Genomic DNA, 17,142 nt, shown 5'->3' on the forward strand with positions numbered 1-17,142 from the left:
CAGGGTCAGGAGGAAGGGAGGCATCGCCTGTCCTGAGAGTCCCCCAAGTCTCGGGAGTCCTACCGTGCACCTGCCAAACGGGACTGAGCTCCCTAAGGATGCAGGCTCCTGCCAATTCCTTTCCACGCCTTATCTCATTTAATTCCCATGCAAAGGCAAGGACTCAGATAATAACACCCATTTTACAGATGAGAAAGTTGAGGCTCATAAAGGTAGCAAATGGACAAACTGTCTGACACCGCAGCCCACCAGGCTGCCTTAGCCCCTCCAAGCCAGCATCCACCCCACGGGACAGCAACTCTGTAAGTGCAGAGGGAATATGGGCTTTTAAACTGATATGACTCGTACCCCCAGTGAGCCTACTATCCTGTTATCTGCCCCACATTTCCCTTTCTTTTTTGGGGGTGGTGGTGGCACTGGATCAGGAGGCTTTATTTACACAGTAAAAGCAGCAGGCGAATTCCCAGCTTGGGCGGGACACGGGGACCCACCTCCCCACCTGGCTCTGCAGCTCAGGAAAGCCGCACCCCCAGGGCGACTCCGCAGGCGCAGAAAACTTCGTTTGCCAGAGGCAGTGCTAGAAGGTCAGACTATCCTGCCTGAGCTGCAGGTCTCCGCTTCTATCTGCAACTAAAAACAAACAAAAACCCCCATCCCCAGCTGTCCTCTCTCCAAGGAGGCCTGAGGGCGCTGACCACCATGTGTGGGTGCAAGGTGTGGTGCCATGGCCTGCAAAGGGGCCTGGGAGCCAGGGTCCCAGGGCGTGGCTGGGCTGCACCTGCGACCTTAAGCCCCTTGGTGGAAACGGGCACAAGGCCAGAGCTGTGTTTTTCCTTTTCTTTCTCTTGATTTATTTTTTTTAAGCTTTATTTGTTTGAAAGAGTTACAGGGGGAGAGAGGGAGAGGGAGAGGGAGAGGGAGACAGAGAGAGAGAGAGAGAGAGAGAGAGAGAGAGAGATCTTCCATCCTCTGGTTTACTCCCCAGATGGTTACAACAGCCAGGGCTGGGCCAAGCCGAGGCCAGGAGCCAGGAGCCTCGTCTGGGTCTCCCACGTGGGTGCAGGGGCCCAGCACTCAGGCTGTCTTCCACTGCTTTCCCAGGCCACTGGAAGCGCAGCGGCCAGAGCACGAGTCGGCACCCGTGTGGGATGCCCACGTTGCAGGCCGCAGCCTCACCCGCTGAGCCACGGCGCCGGCCCCCAGAGCTACGTTTCCGTGGCCAGGATGCCTGCTCCGTCAGGCTGGGCCCTGCCCGCCGCCAGCCGCACCCCCGCACGAAGATACTCGACACTGGCGCTTGTTTCCTGTTGAACTGGAACCTCTCCTGTATTTAAGCAAATTCACAAAAATTCCTGCCGCAGAAACCGGGCTGGGCCGGGGCTTTCTGAGAGTGAGACGGAATGCGGGCCGAGGGCAAAGCTCCCCGAGTACGGCCAGGGCTGCGGTCGGTCAGCAGCCAGCCTCTGGCCCTGAGCCCGCAGGCCCACTGGGCCCACAGCAGCGCCTCGGTGCCCTGGGTGCGATGCCACGTGACAGGAAGCCCCTCGTCCCCACCCGTGACCCCTCTCCTGGCCCTCAGGGACCCTGGGCAGGTGGACGGCCTGGCATAGCCGACCCACGGGCACTCAGCTCCCTCAGTCGCTCCCCAGGGCCCTGACAAAAGTGAGTCCTGCCCTGGCAGGAGCCGCCATGTGTGCTGCTGGGGAGGAGGCCCTGCCCTGTAGGGACGATGGTGTGGGGGGGCAGGAGAGCTCCGGGGGGCCCTCCCTCCGAGGGGTCCTGGACGGCTGGGTCGGCAGTGGGGCTGCACAGCAGAAGGTGGCAGCGCCTTCTAAATGGGTCTTGCTCTCTCCAGTCAAGAGACAACCTGAGGGGCGGGTGCTGTGGTGCCGCCTTCCCATATGGGCGCCATACGGTTCGAGTCCCAGCTGCTCCACTTCCGATCCAGCTCTCTGCTATGGCCGGGAAAGCAGTGGAGGATGGCCCAAGGCCTTGGGGCCCTGCACCCCCAAGTGCTTGGTTCCCTGCACCTGTGTGGGAGACCCGGAAGAAGCTCCTGACTCCTGGCTTCCGCCTGGCCGTTGTGGCCATTTGGGGAGTGAACCAGCGGGTAGAAGACCTCTTTCTCTGTAACTCCACCTTTCAAATAAATAAAATAAATGTTAACAAAAGAAATCAGGCAACCTGAAACTAACTCACTTCTGCCGCCAGGCAGCTTCTGCTGCCACTGCTGTAGACCCAGCCCAGGAGCTTAGGGCTTGGATCAGAACACCTCTGCCCATCAGTGCCCGGGGCCTGGGCTTGCTGGTTGACGGGGCCAGCCAGGGATAGGGGGCAGGGACCCACGCTACCACCCTAGGCCTCCACTCCGGGCTCCGGGGAAAGGCAGCCAGGGCCCGGCTGCAGCGGGCACCAGGAGGGACCCTGCCTCTGCCTTCCACGGGAAAGACTGTACTAGAGGCTGTGTCCCCCGTGTGGCCACTCCAGGAATCGCGCCAACTTTACAGCAGTTAAAGAAGAGAGAAAAGCAAACAGTCCATAATCCCATTCCATGATCGCTCTTGGAATTTCTCCATGTCTCTCCTTTGTGCTGGATGCGAATACAACCCTACTAATTTAAAATCATGTAGTTCCTTATTACCCCACCTTGTAATAAGAACTAACCTTTATGGAGCACTTGCTGTGTGCCGGGTGCTATTCTGTAAACATCTGATCGGGAAGTCTCCTGCACTCCACATCACCATCCTTTGAACATATCTTTTTGGGGTGCATGTTTGGCACGGCAGTTAAGATGCCTCTCGGGAAGCCTACACCCCATAGTGGATTGCCTGGGTTCAAGTTCCGGCTTCCCGCTGACATGCACCTTGGAGGTAGCAGGTGATGGTCAAGCACTTGGGTCCCCCCCACCCACGTGAAAAAGAATGGAGTCCCTGGCTCTGGGCTTGCACGGCCCAGCCCTGGCTGTCTCTGGCATGTGGGGAGTGGACCAGCAAAAGGACGACCTGCCTGTATCTCTCCTTTCATACACACAAGTTTTTAAAGATTTGTTTATGGGGCCTGTGTAACCGGTTAGGCTGCTACCTGCAATGCCAGCATCCCATGCAGACGCTGGTTCAAATCCCAGCTGCTCCACTTCTGAGCCAGCTCTCTGCTATGGCCTGGGAAAGCAGTGGAAGATGGCCTAAGTGCTTGGGCCCCTGCACCCACATAGGAGACCTGATGAAGCTCCTGGCTCTTGGCTTTGGCCTGGCCCAGCCCTGTGAGTTGTGGCCATTTGGGGAGTGGACCAGTGATGGAAGATTCTCTCTCTTCCTCTCCCTAACTCTGCCTTTCAAATAAATACAATAAATCTTAAAATCCTAAAAAAATTTATTTGTGGAGCAGGAGCCATCAAGAGGGGCCAGACACACACACACACACACCACGCACTTTTTTGTTTTGTTTGCTCTGCTGCAACATTTTCAGAGGCCATTAATGGCTACATACTACTCCGCGTCGTGGGCGTGCCGTAATTCATCCATAATTTCGGACATTTAGGTTGCTTTCTTGTCTTTTCTCTAGATGCTTCCATGATCAGCAATGCTTAGGTAAGTATTCTAGCATGTTCCTCCACAAATCGGCATACAGTTACGTAATTTTTTGGTAAAAAAAAAAAGAAAAAAACCAAACGCCCTAGCACAGTACGAGAAGGCAGCCGAGTGGTGGCGCTAGCCCGGGGCTGGGGGCTGCGGCGTCCACGGCTTGGCCGGATGCGGATCCCCGGTACCGCCACTAACTGGGACGGACCACGCCGCACCGGCGGAGCCCACTCCCTGGCGACCCCGCGCTGGGGGAGGGGCAGGCCACCGCAGCCCCGGAGCCCCGCCCCCGACGCACGCGCGCACCGCCCTCCGCCGCGCTCCGGGACTTCCGGGAGAGCCGGAAGGGCCCGCCTCTGCGGGGCGGGGCCTGCGCGGTGACGTAGCCGCCTGGAGCGCTCCGTCGGCCGGCGTCGGCGGGCGCGCCGAGGGTGGGGGTTCCGTGTGCTCGGTCGGCGGGGTGACACGCCCGAGCGTTGTCGCAGCAACATCTCAGGTCTAAGTGCGAGCCGCAGCACTTGGGACCCCGGAAAGGGAGTGTGCGCCCGTCCATGTCCGGGGAGGGGGCCCGCAGTGCCCGGCCCAACCCGGTGGGGTGTCCCCTGGTGCCTAGGGGACCTTGGGGAGTGTCCCTGCAGGTGTCCGAGGAGGACGCCGCGGCCGGAGCTGTGTGCGGGGGTGGGGAAGGGGTCCCCAGCTGGTTGTCAGTGGCGGGAGCGCGGTGATGCGGAGGCGAGGTTTTGGGGGGCTGCCTGCCGCAGCCTCTAGCCGTGGGCAAGTTACGTCATGGCCCGGAGGCGCGGCTTCGCCACCTGGGAAGTGGGAACTGGGAACTGGGGCCGTGGCGGAGCTCTGGTGGACGCTGCAGGTGATGCTGCGGCGGAACTGGGCAGCACGGGCCGGGTGGCCGCCGCGGGAACACGCACGCTTGCTTCCAGCTAGGGGCGCAGGTCTGGGAGGTGCACGGCTGCCTCCCGCGGCTGCGTCTCCGGTTTGCCGTGCGCTTTGTCCCTGCGTGTCCGGGGTAGGAGTCAGAGGGCCCGGGTGTGGGGGGGTGGTCACGGTTCCCAGGGGAAGCAGGACGCCTGAGCCCGCCCAGGTGGGAAGCAGAGGGACAGACAGCTGTGCTTTGAGGCTGCTGTGCCTAAACAGGCCGAAGGGACCAGGACCCCCGCAGACCCGGATGAAATTCGGCGGGCACCCCCACCCGCTGGGTTCGGAGCCCGAGGCCCTGGGACTCCACTGCTGGGAGTCAGTGGGCCTAGTCGAGCTGTGGTTGGTTCTGCCAGGCAGGCACGCGCTCCGCCCAGGCGAGCTCCCAGAGGGGCAGTGGGAAGCCACCACAGGCCCTGGTCAGCCAAGCCTGAAACAGAAACGACCCCCTCTCCCCTCTCCACATTTTTTTTTAAAGAGGCCAGAGAACAGTAGAAGATGGCCCAACCACTGCTTTCCCAGGTGTATTAGCAGGGAGCTGGATGGGAAGTGGAGCAGCCAGGACTCCAATGGTGCTCATATGGGATGTCGGCACTGCAGGCAGCGGCTTTACCTACTACACCACAGCACTGGCTCCTGTAAATTTTATTTTATTTATCAAAGTATTCAAGCCACACTTGTTTACTGGGTTAAAAAATTAGAAATCAGAAGGAAAAAAATGTTGAACCATCTGATGGTTATGTGGGTGTAGATTTTCATTAAAACTCATTTAACAAAGGTGCAGATATTATATGTAAATTATACCTCAATGAAGTTTTTATTTAAGCATTTTTTTAAACTTTTTTTTATCTTTTTATTTTTTTTGACAGAGTGGACAGTGAGAGAGAGAGAAAGGTCTTCCTTTTGCCGTTGGTTCACCCTCCAGTGGCCACCGTGGCTGGCGCGCTGCAGCTGGCGCACCGCGCTGATCTGAAGCCAGGAGCCAGGAGCCAGGTGCTTCTCCTGGTCTCCCATGCGGGTGCAGGGCCCAAGCACCTGGGCCATCCTCCACTACACTCCCTGGCCACAGCAGAGAGCTGGCCTGGAAGAGGGGCAACCGGGACAGAATCCGGCGCCCCGACCGGGACTAGAACCCAGTGTGCCAGCGCCGCTAGGGGAGGATTAGCCTATTGAGCCACGGCGCCGGCCTATTTAAGCATTTTTTATTTAAAAACTCCAGAGCCAGGATTACGGCACAGCTGATTAAGCTACTGCCTGCAATGCCGGCATCCCATATGAGCCCTGATTAGAGTCCCGGCTGCTCCTCTTCCGATCCAGCTCTCTGCTGTGGCCTGGGAAAGCAGTACAAGATGGCTCAAGTGCTTGGGCCCCTGCACCCTTGTGGGAGACTGGAAGGTGTTCCAGGCTCCTGGCTTGGCTTTGGCCTGGCCCAGCCTTGGCCTTTGCAGTCATTTGGGGAGTGACTCAGTCGGTGGATAGTCTCTGTAACGCTGCCTTTCAAATTAATAAACCTTAAAAAAAAAACCTTTTTTGGTTTTTGTTTTTGGCTCTGCTTGGTCTCCTGCAAACAGGAAGGTACGGCACGGGCTGTAACTCCCCTGCTCCCAGCTTGCAGCCCCGTGGGCTCCGTGGCTCCCCGGGGGAGAATTCTGCTTCATCCTGCACAGTCCCGGTCCAGGTGGCCAGGCCGCAGGATGCGGCTGCAGGTAGCCCGTTTCCAGGAGAGAGAGAGGGGCTGGGCAGCCACGAGCGGCAGCAGCTGGAGCGCAGGACACCGGGGAGCTGTCAGGGAGACGACCTTGTCACAGCAGAGGTCATGGTGGCTGGCTGGCCTCACACTGCGGCCGGTCTGCTTAGCTCTTTGAACAGTCAGAACGCCAACACCCTTCTCTGTACTTAGTCACCTTGCCGAAGGCACTGCCGCCTGAGGACAACGCTGGGCATGGGTCTTAGTTACGGTGCCAGTGCAGGGTGGCCAGCAGAGCAGCAGGTCAGGGTTCAAATTCTAGCTGTGTGTGAGAGCCAGCTTGACCTCTGTAAGCTGGCCTGTGAAATGGGCAGTTACAGCCGCCTTCCCAGGGGCTTGTGGGCCTGCGGGGTGCGTCAGGTGTTCAGTCGCAGCTGTCAGTGAACACTCAGTCAAGGAGGCCCAGCTCTGACCCACTGCTGCCACCAGCGAAGTGGCTGGAACCCAGCCCCGGCTCCCTTCCTCTGTGGCTGGAACCCAGCCCCGGCTCCCTTCCTCTGGGCAGAAGTAAGGCACCCGAGGGGCTCCCTTGGATGGAAAACACTTCGATGACCTGCTGGGCTGAGCCCCCGCCCTCCCCGCGAGCCTGCCCCGTGGTGGCTGCTCTGGGCTGAGCCCCCGCCCTCCCCGCGAGCCTGCCCCGTGGTGGCTGCTCTGGCTGCCAGGCCCAGAGACCCATGTAAGCTGCAAAGATCAAATTCAGTGCGGAAGCCAGCTGCCGGAGGCGGGCCCGGGGCGCTGCCCTCCGTCCTCCTCCGCTCTGGGCTCGGTTCTGCCTCTCTGCTCACCTGGCCCCTTCCCTTGCCTGGACTCGTGGTTTGCCCGTGGCCCACGTGTGGCTGCTGTCCCAGCCTTCGCAGGGCTGCTCAGTGTTGGACTGTGCCAGGGTCCTGGGGCAGAGCGTCTGGTGGCCCAGCTTGGATCGGAGTCAGCCCAGAGCAGGGAGCTGTGCTGGGACCAGCAGTGGGTGTGGCCCGCTCTCTCAGAGCCTCTGGAGGACAGGCCGAGGGGCCACCGAGCTGTCATTCCCAGCTCTCTGCTCAGCTGTCTGTCTGCTCGTCCACACTGGCTCCTGGTTGGCATATTTCAGCGTATTCCTGTGTGCGTGTCTGGGTCCAAATTTCCCTCTTCTCATGTGGACAGAAGTCATTGGATTAGGGCCCACCCTAATAAACTCAGTTGTTTCTAAAAGAAAAAAAGATTTATTCATCTGAAGTGTCAGCGCTCTTCCATCCACTGGTTCTCTTCCCCAGATGGCTTGGCCAGGTGGAGGCCAGGAGCCAGGAACACCTTTCCAGTTTCTCACATGTGTGGCAGGGGCTCAAGGACTTGCGCTGCCATCGCAGGCGCATTAGCAGGGAGCTGGATCGGAAGTGTAGCAGCCGGGGGCCGGCGCTGTGGTGTAGCGGGTAAAGCTGCCACCAGCAGTGCCAGCATCCCATATGAGTGCCGGTTCGAGACCCAGCTGCTCCACTTCTGATTCAGTTCTCTGCTAGGGCCTGGGAAAGCAGCAGAAGATGGCCCAGGTGTTTGGGCCCCTGCACCCATGTGGGAGACCTGGAAGAAGCTCCTGGCTCCTGGCTTTGGACTGGCCCAGCTCTGGCAGTTGCCGGATTTATTTATTTGAAAGGCAGTGTTTTATACACACACACACACACACACACACCCCTTCCATCTGATAGTTCACTCTCCCAGATGGCCACAGTGGCCAAGGCTGGGCCAGGCTGAAGCCAAGAGCCTGGAACCTTCCCATGTGGGTGACAGGGGCCCAAGGACCTTCCCACGTACATTAGGGAGCTAGATTGGAAGTGGAGCAGCCAGGACATGAACCAGCAGGGATGCCGGCGTCGCAGGTGGCAGCCTAACCCACTGTACCACAGTGCCAGCCCCAGAATGGCTTCTTAACACATGTGCATATGTAGAAATCAGTTAAGATGGCAGAGTTGGAGGTAGAGGTGGGATGTGTCTTGGTGATTTCTTACAACGGCATATGAGTCTACGGTTAAAACATTTTCACTGATAAGAGGAGGCCATTCCACGGGGCCGGTGCTGAGGCATAGCGGGTAAAGCCGCCGCCTGCAGTACTGGCATCCCATATGGGTGCCGGTTCACGTCCTGGCTGCTCCACTGCTGACTCAGCTCTCTGCTGTGGCCTGGGAAGGCAGTAGAAGATGGCTCAGGTCCTTGGGCCCCTGCATCCCCATGGGAGACAGGAAGAAGCTCCTGGCTCCTGGCTTTGGATCGGCACAGCTCTGGCTGTTGTGGCCATCAGGGGAGTGAACCAGTGAATGGAAGACTTCTCTCTCTCTCTCTCTCTCTCTCTCTCTCTCTGCCTCTCCTTCTCTCTGTGTAACTGACTTTCAAACAAATCTTTTTTTTTTTTTTTTTTTTTTTTTTTTTTTTTAAGAAGAGGCATTCTGAAGGAGTCGCGAGCCACGAGAATGTCTGACATCGTGTTGAGCCGGCTTCCGTGCAAGGTGATGCTGTAAACACGTCCCCATGTCTCTACAGCCCTTGTGGGAAGCACTTAGGGGCTACACAGCACTCTATGGTGCAGGCATAAAGTGGTTTACTTACCCATCCCCTTTGGGTCATTAGGTGTTTCCTAAATGTTTCACAAGTGCCAACAACGCCCTAGTGCGTGCACAGTCTCCCCGGGACACACGCCAGGGCGGAGGTACCGCGCATAGGTACTGGACCTTTCTGTTTTGTGATTTACTGCATTTGCTCTACTGATTTAAGATGATACCTTAGATTATTGCCACGCGGAAGGTGCAGCTTGGCCTTCCCCCTAGCGAGCCGCAGTTCAGATGTGCAGGGGAGAAGAGGGAGGCCTCCAGCCGCACCTACCTGAACGGCCGCGCATACCTGGGCCCTGCGAGGCGGTGACAGGGGCAGCAGAGCACGCGGGAGCTGCCACAGGCGTCCCCGCCCACCGTGCCCTCAGGCCCCCAGCTGGAGCCGAGGAGGGGGCTCGCACACACCCAGCAGCTGTCACCCCCTCTTCTGGCTCAGAAAAATGGCGGAGAAAGCACCCGGTCTGCGGTTCCCAGAGGGCGGCCCTGGGCCCCAGGCCCGGGCACCACACAGGCAGCCCCCAGGGGAGGTCCCCCAAGCTCCGCCTGCTGTCCTGGGCTGTCCGCATTTCTCCCCAGTCACCGGTGGCCTTCCATGGAACTTTGAAGATTTTATTTCATTAATTTGACATTTTGGGGGGCCGGCGCTGTGGCGTAGCGGGGTAAAGCCGCCACCTGCAGTGCCAGCATCTCACATGGGCGCCGGTTCTAGTCCTGGCTGCTCCACTTCCAATCCAGCTCTCTGCTATGGCCTGGGAAAGCAGAAGATGGCCCAAGTCCTTGGGCCCCTGTGTCCACATGGGAGACTTGGAAGAAGCTCCTGGCTTCAGCTTGGCATAGCCCTGGCTGTTATGGCCATCTGGGGAGTGAACCAGTGGATGGAAGATTCTCTCTCTCTCCCTCCCTCCCTTTTTCTGCCTCTCCTTCTCTCTCTCTGTAACTTTCTTTCTTTCTTTCTTTCTTTCTTTCTTTCTTTCTTTCTTTCTTTCTTTCTTTCTTTCTTTCTCTCTTTCTCTCTTTCTCTCTTTCTCTCTTTCTCTCTTTCTCTCTTTCTCTCTTTCTTCTTCTTCTTCTTCTTCTTCTTCTTCTTCTTCTTCTTCTTCTTCTTCTTCTTCTTCTTCTTCTTCTTCTTCTTTTTTTTTGACAGGCAGAGTGGACAGTGAGAGAGAGAGAGACAGAGAGCAGAGAGAAAGGTCTTCCTTTTCCATTGGTTCACCCAACAATGGCCGCTGCGGCCGGTGTGCTGCGCCGATCCGAAGCCAGGAGCCAGGTGCTTCTCCTGGTCTCCCATGCGGGTGCAGGACCCAAGCACTTGGGCCGTCCTCCACTGCCTTCCTGGGCCACAGCAGAGAGCTGGCCTGGAAGAGGAGCAACCGGGACAGAATCCGGCGCCCCAACCGGGACTAGAACCCAGGGTGCCGGTGCCACAGGTGGAGGATTAGCCTATTGAGCCGCGGCGCTGGCCTGTAACTCTTTCAAATAAATAAATAAATCATTAAAAATTGACATTTTATTATTAGATTTGATTTTATTCATCTGTTTACAGTTTATTCTTTTACTTCATTTCTTTGCAGTCTTAGCCTTCTGCAGTTTGGATCGCCAGGTAAAATACAGGTGCAACAGAACACCTGCTGGGGCAGGTGGAAGCAGCTGGTCCCTGCGGGCTGCTGCGGGGGAGGGGGAGGGGCAGGGGCGGGAGGTGCCCGGCTGGCGCCAGCGTGGTCGGAGGCCCAGCCTCCTGTCCCAGCCGGGCAGCAGCCACAGACCCTGGATTCTCCACCCTGAGAGTCCTGTAAGCCAGCAAGCTCCAGAGATCTGGGCAAATCGCTGGCCCCGGGTCCTTCACCTGTGAGCCGGGGCCCTTGTCTGGGTCGCAGGCCCTACGCCGTGTGAGAGCAGCCGGGCCACTCCGCCTCGCACATGCCCTTCCCCTGGGCATCCTGCCTGAGCCGTGGTGCATGTAACAGTCACCACTCTAAGTGGATAACACATGGGCTTTTTTGAAGATGTATGTATTTATTTATTTATTTGAAAGGCAGAGTGACAGAGGAAGGGACAGACAGATCTTCCACTGGTTCACTCCCCAAGTGGTCACAGCAGCCGGGCCTGGGCCGGTCAGAATTTTCCTGTGGAAGGCGACTCGGGTGTGGCCTCCTCTGAGGCCAGTCTAGCTTCCTTGGTGGCTCTGGGGCGACTCTGTGGCTCCCCTTCATTGGATCTGGGGCCTCCAGGTGCTGGGGGCTGCAGGGAGGCGTCTAAGGAAGGCAGTGGGTCCCCTCCCGGAGCTGGGGAATGCAAAGGGCAGGGGCTGGGAGAGGCGCGTGGGGCCAGCACTCAGGGATGCAGGCGGAGGTGTGAGCTTCCGTCCACGTGGCCAGGAGAATCTGCAGGTGCGGGAGAACAGGCTCAGGTGGGGGAGGGGGAAGTGTGGGCAGGTGGGTAGTGCACCTGCTGGGAAGGGGCCCTGCTTGCAGGTGGGCGGGGGCAACAAATAGAGTCACAGCTCTCGCAGGTGCTCCCTGAGCCTGGGGCCGGGTGGTGGGGCTTAGCGGGCAGAGCTTCACCTGTGCCGCCATCATCATCTTCTCTGAGGCTCCCCTACACTGCCCCTCCCCACGCTAGCCCCGTGGGAGTCTCGACTCTGAGGCTTTGAGCTCACGGGACCGGGACGCCGCCTGTCGCAGGGCAGGAAGGTGGAGTAGGAGAGCGGTGGTTTCGTTCCTGCCATCCTTCCTGTTGGTTTTGCCTTGTAAGTAAAGCGTCTCAGCCAGCACCCCCCACCCCCACCCGTGCTAGTCACGTCACCCTGCACCTGCTGCGTGTCTCACCGCTGCTCACTTCGGGCCCCAAGCCGGCTCACGCCACTGCAGCCAGTAATCATCAAACAACAACAAACTTAGCGCAGTTGGTTAAATCGCTGCCTGTGATACAGGTGCACTGAGTAGAGAACCGGGCGCTCCACTGCTGATCCAGCTTCCTGCTAATGCACCTGGGAAAGCAGCAGCAGATGGCCCACGTGCTTGGGTCCCTGCACCCATGGGGGAGACCTGGAAGAAGCTGCTGGCTCCTGGCTTCAACCTGGCCGTTGTGACCATAAGGAGAGCAGAAAAATCTCTCTCTGTTTCTCCCTCTCTCTCTCTCTCCAACTCTGCCTTTCAAATAAAACAATAAATTCTTTTTAAAAATAATGCCACATTAAAAATTCAAATACTAAAGCAGTGATGTTCCCTTCCACATTTTCTGGGAGCACATGGAAGCTCCTGCAGATGGGTGTAGCGTGCAACTGCTCACCCAGAATTCAACTCTTGCACGTAACGCTGCCCAGAAGTCAGTCCTCGCAGGCTGAACGGGTCGGAGGGCTGAGATGTTCCTTGTTGCCCCGTGGCTTCTCCCCACGGCTCGGCTGATTGCCGTTTGAACACATAATGTGATGTCTGTCCACGCCCACACCTGCACCCGCACCTCCCTGTGTTTTTCACAATCTGATAGGTAGAAAATGGTCTCTTACCTTAAATGTATTGAAAAACTCAGAGCTGAGCCGAGCTTTCAGTGCGTCTCCTCCGTCTCCTCCTGCTCTGTGTTGTTTGCCCTTCCTGGCCGGTTGGTTGTCTGTGGCTTGTTGATTTCTAAGCATCTGTGGTTAAGGAACTGTGCAGGTTGGCTCTGCTAGTGTTGCGAGTTTCCCCTACCATACCTCTTATCTTTATGCATTTTTGCCACAAGGGAGTTTCACTTTTTTTTTTTTTAAGATTGACTTATTTATTTGAAAAAGCAGAGTTAGAGAGAGAGAGAGAGATATCTTTTATCTGCTGGTTCACTCCCTGGATGGCCACAATGGCTGGAGCTGTGCCTATCAAAAGCTAGGGGCCAGGAGCTTCTTCCGGGGCTCCCACGTGGGTCCAGGGACCCAAGGACTTGGGCCATCTTCCACTGCTTTCCCAGGCCATGGCAGAGAGTTGGATCAGAAGTGGAGCAGCTGGGGCTCGAACCGTCATCCATATGGGATGCCAGCACTGCAGGCAGCAGCTTATCCACTATGCCACAGCGCCAGCCCCCACAGCAGTCTTGTAATCTCATAGTCTGGCGTGCTGGGAAGAGAGTGCTGGGAGTCAGGAAAACAGCAGCCAGGGCCTTAACAGTCGGAAGATTTGCTTTTTCCTTTAAAGATGTCTTAATTTATTTAAAGAGCAGCGTAACTGACAGAAGAGAGAGAGAGAGATAGAGGGAGGGAGAGAGAGAGGGAGAGAGAGAGAGAGAGAGAGAGAGGGAGAGAGGGAGAGAGAGAGAGAGAGAGAGAGAGAGAGAGGGAGATCTTCCGTCCATCTGCTAGTTCACACCCCAGTTGCTCACAACAGCCAGGGCTGGGCCAAGCCAAAGCCAGCAGCTTGGGCTCCGCCCAAGTCTCCCACAAGAGCGGCAGGGACTCAGGGACAGGCACTTGTGCCCTCATCTGCTGCCTCCTGGGGTGTGCAGCGGCAGGAAGCCGCATTGGAAACGGAGAAGCTGCCACTCAACAAGGCACTCTGGTGAGGGGGGTGGGTGTCCCAGGCCACAATGCCCGCCCCAAGAAGGTTTTACACATCCAGCAAATGCAAAGGTAGATTCCAGGATACTTGACATTAAAAAAAAATTATTTATTTAAAGACAGAGTTACAAAGAGGCAGGGGAGAGAGAGAAAACCATCTTCCATCCACTGGTTCACTCCCTACATGGCTGCAACAGCCAGAGCTGTGCTGATCCGAAGCCAGGAGCCGGGAGCTTCTTCCAGGTCTCCCACGTGGGTGCAGGGGCCCAAGGACTTGGGCCATCGTCCACTGCTTTCCCAGGCCATAGCAGAGAGCTGGATCAGAAGTGGAGCAACCAGGACTCGAACCTGTGCCCATATGGGATGCCAGCACTGCAGATGGTGGCTTTACCTGCTACGCCACAGTGCCAGCTCCAAAACTTGACATTTTGACAACCCTGTACTTTGCTCAAGACAGAACATGTCCTTCCATGTTTATGTCCCTCAGCCAAGTTTACAGCTTTCCTTTAGAGACCTTGTGCAGATCTGTTGATAAATGTATTCCTCAACAGTGTGTCCTGGGGCCAGCGCTGTTAAGCCATGGCCTGCTGGGCCGGCATCCCACATGGGCACAGATTCAAGTCTCAGCTGCTCCTCTTCCGATCCAGCTCCCTGCTAATGTGCCTGGGAAAGCAGTGGAAGATGGCCCAAGTGCTTGGGCCCCTGCACCTGTGTGGGAGACCTGGAAGATGCTCCTGACTCCTGACTTCTGTCTGCCCCAGCCCTGGCTCTTACAGCCATTTGGAGAGTGAACCAGCAGATAGAAGACCTCTCTCTCTCTCTCTCTCTTCCTCTCCACCTCCCCCTCCCCCTCCTCCTCCCTCTCCCTCTCTCCCCTCTCTGTAACTCTGCCTTTCATATAAATCAATCTTTAAAAGGAAAGAGCCCAGTTTGTCCTTGGTATTTTGTGTTCTGACTGCTCGTATCAGCTACAGCTCTCTCTTTTTGACAGGCGTTGCACCCCAACTGCCTGTAGCCCCGCAGCGGCTCCCTGGTTTTAGGAGGCGGCACCCCAGGTTTCCCAGCCAGCACCCCCACCCCGCCGCCGTCCGGCGCGGGTGCCTACACCTTCTCATGTCACTGCTGCCTGGCCCGATGGTGCTTACACATCCTTGAGATCCTAGCTTAGGGGAGCCTCCCTCCGGGAAGGGGGCCTTGGGATCTAACAGGGTTCCTGTGCTATACTTCCTGGGTGACAACACAGTGAGTGCGACGTCTGGGCTGGGGGGGGGGCGGGGCGCAGGGCTCTGCCTGTCTGTCTCAGCTCTGTCTCCCCAGCCCCAAGGGTGAATTCAGGGCACGTGGGCGCCCTGGCGTGCCCCGCCCCCGGAGCTTCCAGGCATCTGGGGCAGAGGACATGGAGGCAGGGAAAACCCACACGTTGTGGGGGGGCCTGCCTGGCCTGAATCTCCCCAACAATGACGCTCATTCTGCGTCATTCTGATTGGAAGGAGACTCCGCTCCCAGGAGGATGTTTGGAGGTTCTGGCGCTGTTAGTAGCGATTTTTCTGCAGGGCAGGTGGCAACGTTGGGTTTGCCGTGGAGAGAAAGACCAGGACAAGGAACACTGCCATCTGACGGCAGCCAGACGTGCACTGCAGGGACACAGCTGGTTCCACCCGTGCAGTTCCTCTGTGAACCCTTCTGGGAATGAGTGGAGCAGGCATGGACCAGGTACGCGGTGGGGAGCTCCAGCAGTACCCACTACGGGAAGGAGCTGTGCTTGCCTCTGATTTCTGCGTGTCGGGTGTTCCAAGATGTCCATAAAGAAGGCAGGTAATTTGCAGACTGTGATGGACTTCTCGCTAAGTTTTATGTGAGCTTTCCCATGATGGCGCTGCACGGCATGGCCACCAGGGGGCGCGGCCGGCCTAGTGTCAGGGATTGTGACCACCAGCTCGAGAGCTAAGGCCTTGGCGTAAAGGGCAGGTTTAGTTCCAGGGCCGGGAACCGTCTCCGGACCTTTATGATGACAAGAATCAGTGCCACCTCTCACTGACCCCGGTCTTGGCTCCCTGGATGGGGGGAAGCGTCTGTCTCTCGCTCTGGCTCTGGCTTTCATGGAAGGCACACACCTGACTCCCTGGGCCCGGTGCTTCCCTGCCGCTGAGCCCTTGTGGGTGCCCCGGGGTCAGCAGTGAGTGGGACGTGGCCCTGCCCTGGTGGAGCTCGCCCCAGCCTTGCTGACCCTCAGGGGCACACAGAAACATGGGGGTCCGGAGGAATACCCAGCCCTGCAAAATAGTCAAGAGCTCCGTCTGGGAACGCTGGTTACTGGCAGGTGCACCCGTTCAGGAAGTCCCCCGCCCTGGCCCTGCTCATCCGCCCCAGACCCATCTGGATGCCTGTGCTGCCCAGGCCCTGCCCTGGGCCCTGGCGCAGCCATGATCCCTGTTCCAGGAAGCACTCGGTTTGGTGGTGGTGATGGTGGGGAGAGGGGAAGGCGGTGATGAGTGCCAGGAAGAAACTAAGCGAGGTGAAGGGATTGAGGGTGCTGGACTGTTTTGTAGGAAGAAGCCCAGGACATCTCTGAAGAGGCTAATTTTGAATGGAGGGGCCGGCACTGTGGCATAGCTGGTAAAGCCGCTGCCTACAGTGCCAGCATCCCACATGGGCGCCGGTTCAGATCCCAGCTGCTCCACTTCCGATCCAGCTCTCTGCTGTGGCCTGGGAAAGCAGTGGAAGATGGCCCAAGTTCTTGGGCCCCTGCACCCATGTGAGAAGACTGGGAGGAAGCTCCTGGCTCCTGGCTTCAGATCAGCTCAGCTCCAGCTGTTTCGGCCATCTGGGGAGTGAACCAGCAGATGGAAGACCCCCCCCGCCGCCACCGCTCCTTCTCTCTAACTCTTTCAAATAAATAAATAAATCTTAAAAAAATTTTTTTGAATGGAGACCTTGGTGAGGCAAAGGAATAAGACCACCCAGAGAAGGCAGTGGGGACAGGACATGTGAAGCCGGGTGGCCGTGTGTGTGTGTGTGGGAGTGTGTATATGTGTGTGTGTGTGGAGGGGAGTGTGTGGGAGTGTGTGTGTGGGAGTGTGGGGGGAGTGTGTGTGTGAGTGTGGGAGTGTGTGTGTGGAGTGTGTGTGTGTGGGAGTGTGTGTGTGGGAGTGTGTGTGTGTTTAGGTGTGTGTGTGTTTGGGTGTGTGTGGGGGAGTGTGAGTGGGGGTGTGTGTGGGAGTGTGTGTGTGTGTGTGTGTTTGGGTGTGTGTGTGTGTGTGTGTGTGAGTGTGTGTGTGTGAGTGTGTGTGAGTGTGTGAGTGTGTGTGTTTGGGTGTGTATATGTTTGGGTGTGTGAGTGTGTGTTTGGGTGTGTGTGTGGGAGTGTGTGTGAGTGTGTGTGTTTGGGTGTGTATGTGTTTGGGTGTGTGAGTGTGTGTTTGGGTGTGTGTGTGGGAGTGTGTGTGTGAGTGTGTGTGTGAGTGTGTGTGTGTGAGTGTGTGTGAGTGTGTGAGTGTGTGTGTTTGGGTGTGTATATGTTTGGGTGTGTGAGTGTGTGTTTGGGTGTGTGTGTGGGAGTGTGTGTGAGTGTGTGTGTTTGGGTGTGTATGTGTTTGGGTGTGTGAGTGTGTGTTTGGGTGTGTGTGTGGGAGTGTGTGTGTGAGTGTGTGTGTGGGAGTGTGTGTGGGAGTGTGTGTGGGAGTGTGTGGTGTAGACCCTGCAGGGGTGCACGAGCCTTGCAGCCTTCGCTGTGTGCCGGGAGTTCCGTGTTGGTGGGCTGGCATTGGCTGCCGAGGCGCGGGG

At 57.5% G+C, this 17,142-nt stretch overlaps 3 long non-coding RNA genes across 7 annotated transcripts; 2 read left to right on the forward strand and 1 right to left on the reverse strand.

Moving 5' to 3' along the window:
* The first annotated feature begins 3,952 nt into the window (after positions 1 to 3,952).
* On the forward strand, positions 3,953 to 5,299 carry LOC149128171 (uncharacterized). Its single transcript, XR_016229539.1, has 2 exons — positions 3,953 to 4,074; positions 4,990 to 5,299. It is a non-coding gene; the product is annotated as an uncharacterized LOC149128171 (long non-coding RNA).
* Positions 5,300 to 10,620: 5,321 nt separating this feature from the next.
* On the reverse strand, positions 10,621 to 12,887 carry LOC149128172 (uncharacterized). Of its 3 annotated transcripts, none has more exons than XR_016229544.1 (4): positions 12,343 to 12,887; positions 11,647 to 11,823; positions 11,399 to 11,567; positions 10,621 to 11,218 (listed from the first exon to the last, which is right to left on the reverse strand). It is a non-coding gene; the product is annotated as an uncharacterized LOC149128172 (long non-coding RNA). The 3 variants fall into 3 exon arrangements; XR_016229543.1 differs by having other exon boundaries at positions 10,624 to 11,218; positions 11,663 to 11,823; XR_016229542.1 differs by lacking the exon at positions 11,399 to 11,567 and having other exon boundaries at positions 10,625 to 11,218; positions 11,663 to 11,823.
* On the forward strand, positions 11,446 to 16,301 carry LOC138848659 (uncharacterized). 3 transcript variants are annotated; one of them, XR_016229540.1, is made up of 3 exons: positions 11,446 to 11,583; positions 14,913 to 15,174; positions 15,909 to 16,301. It is a non-coding gene; the product is annotated as an uncharacterized LOC138848659 (long non-coding RNA). The 3 variants fall into 3 exon arrangements; XR_011386743.2 differs by having other exon boundaries at positions 14,913 to 15,072; XR_016229541.1 differs by having other exon boundaries at positions 11,451 to 11,583; positions 14,918 to 15,072.
* The last annotated feature ends 841 nt before the right edge of the window (positions 16,302 to 17,142 follow it).

This window comes from Oryctolagus cuniculus, chromosome 2, assembly GCF_051225735.1.
Source record: "Oryctolagus cuniculus isolate XC-2025 breed Fujian yellow rabbit chromosome 2, ASM5122573v1, whole genome shotgun sequence".
In the NCBI taxonomy this organism is placed as follows: Eukaryota; Metazoa; Chordata; class Mammalia; order Lagomorpha; family Leporidae; genus Oryctolagus; species Oryctolagus cuniculus.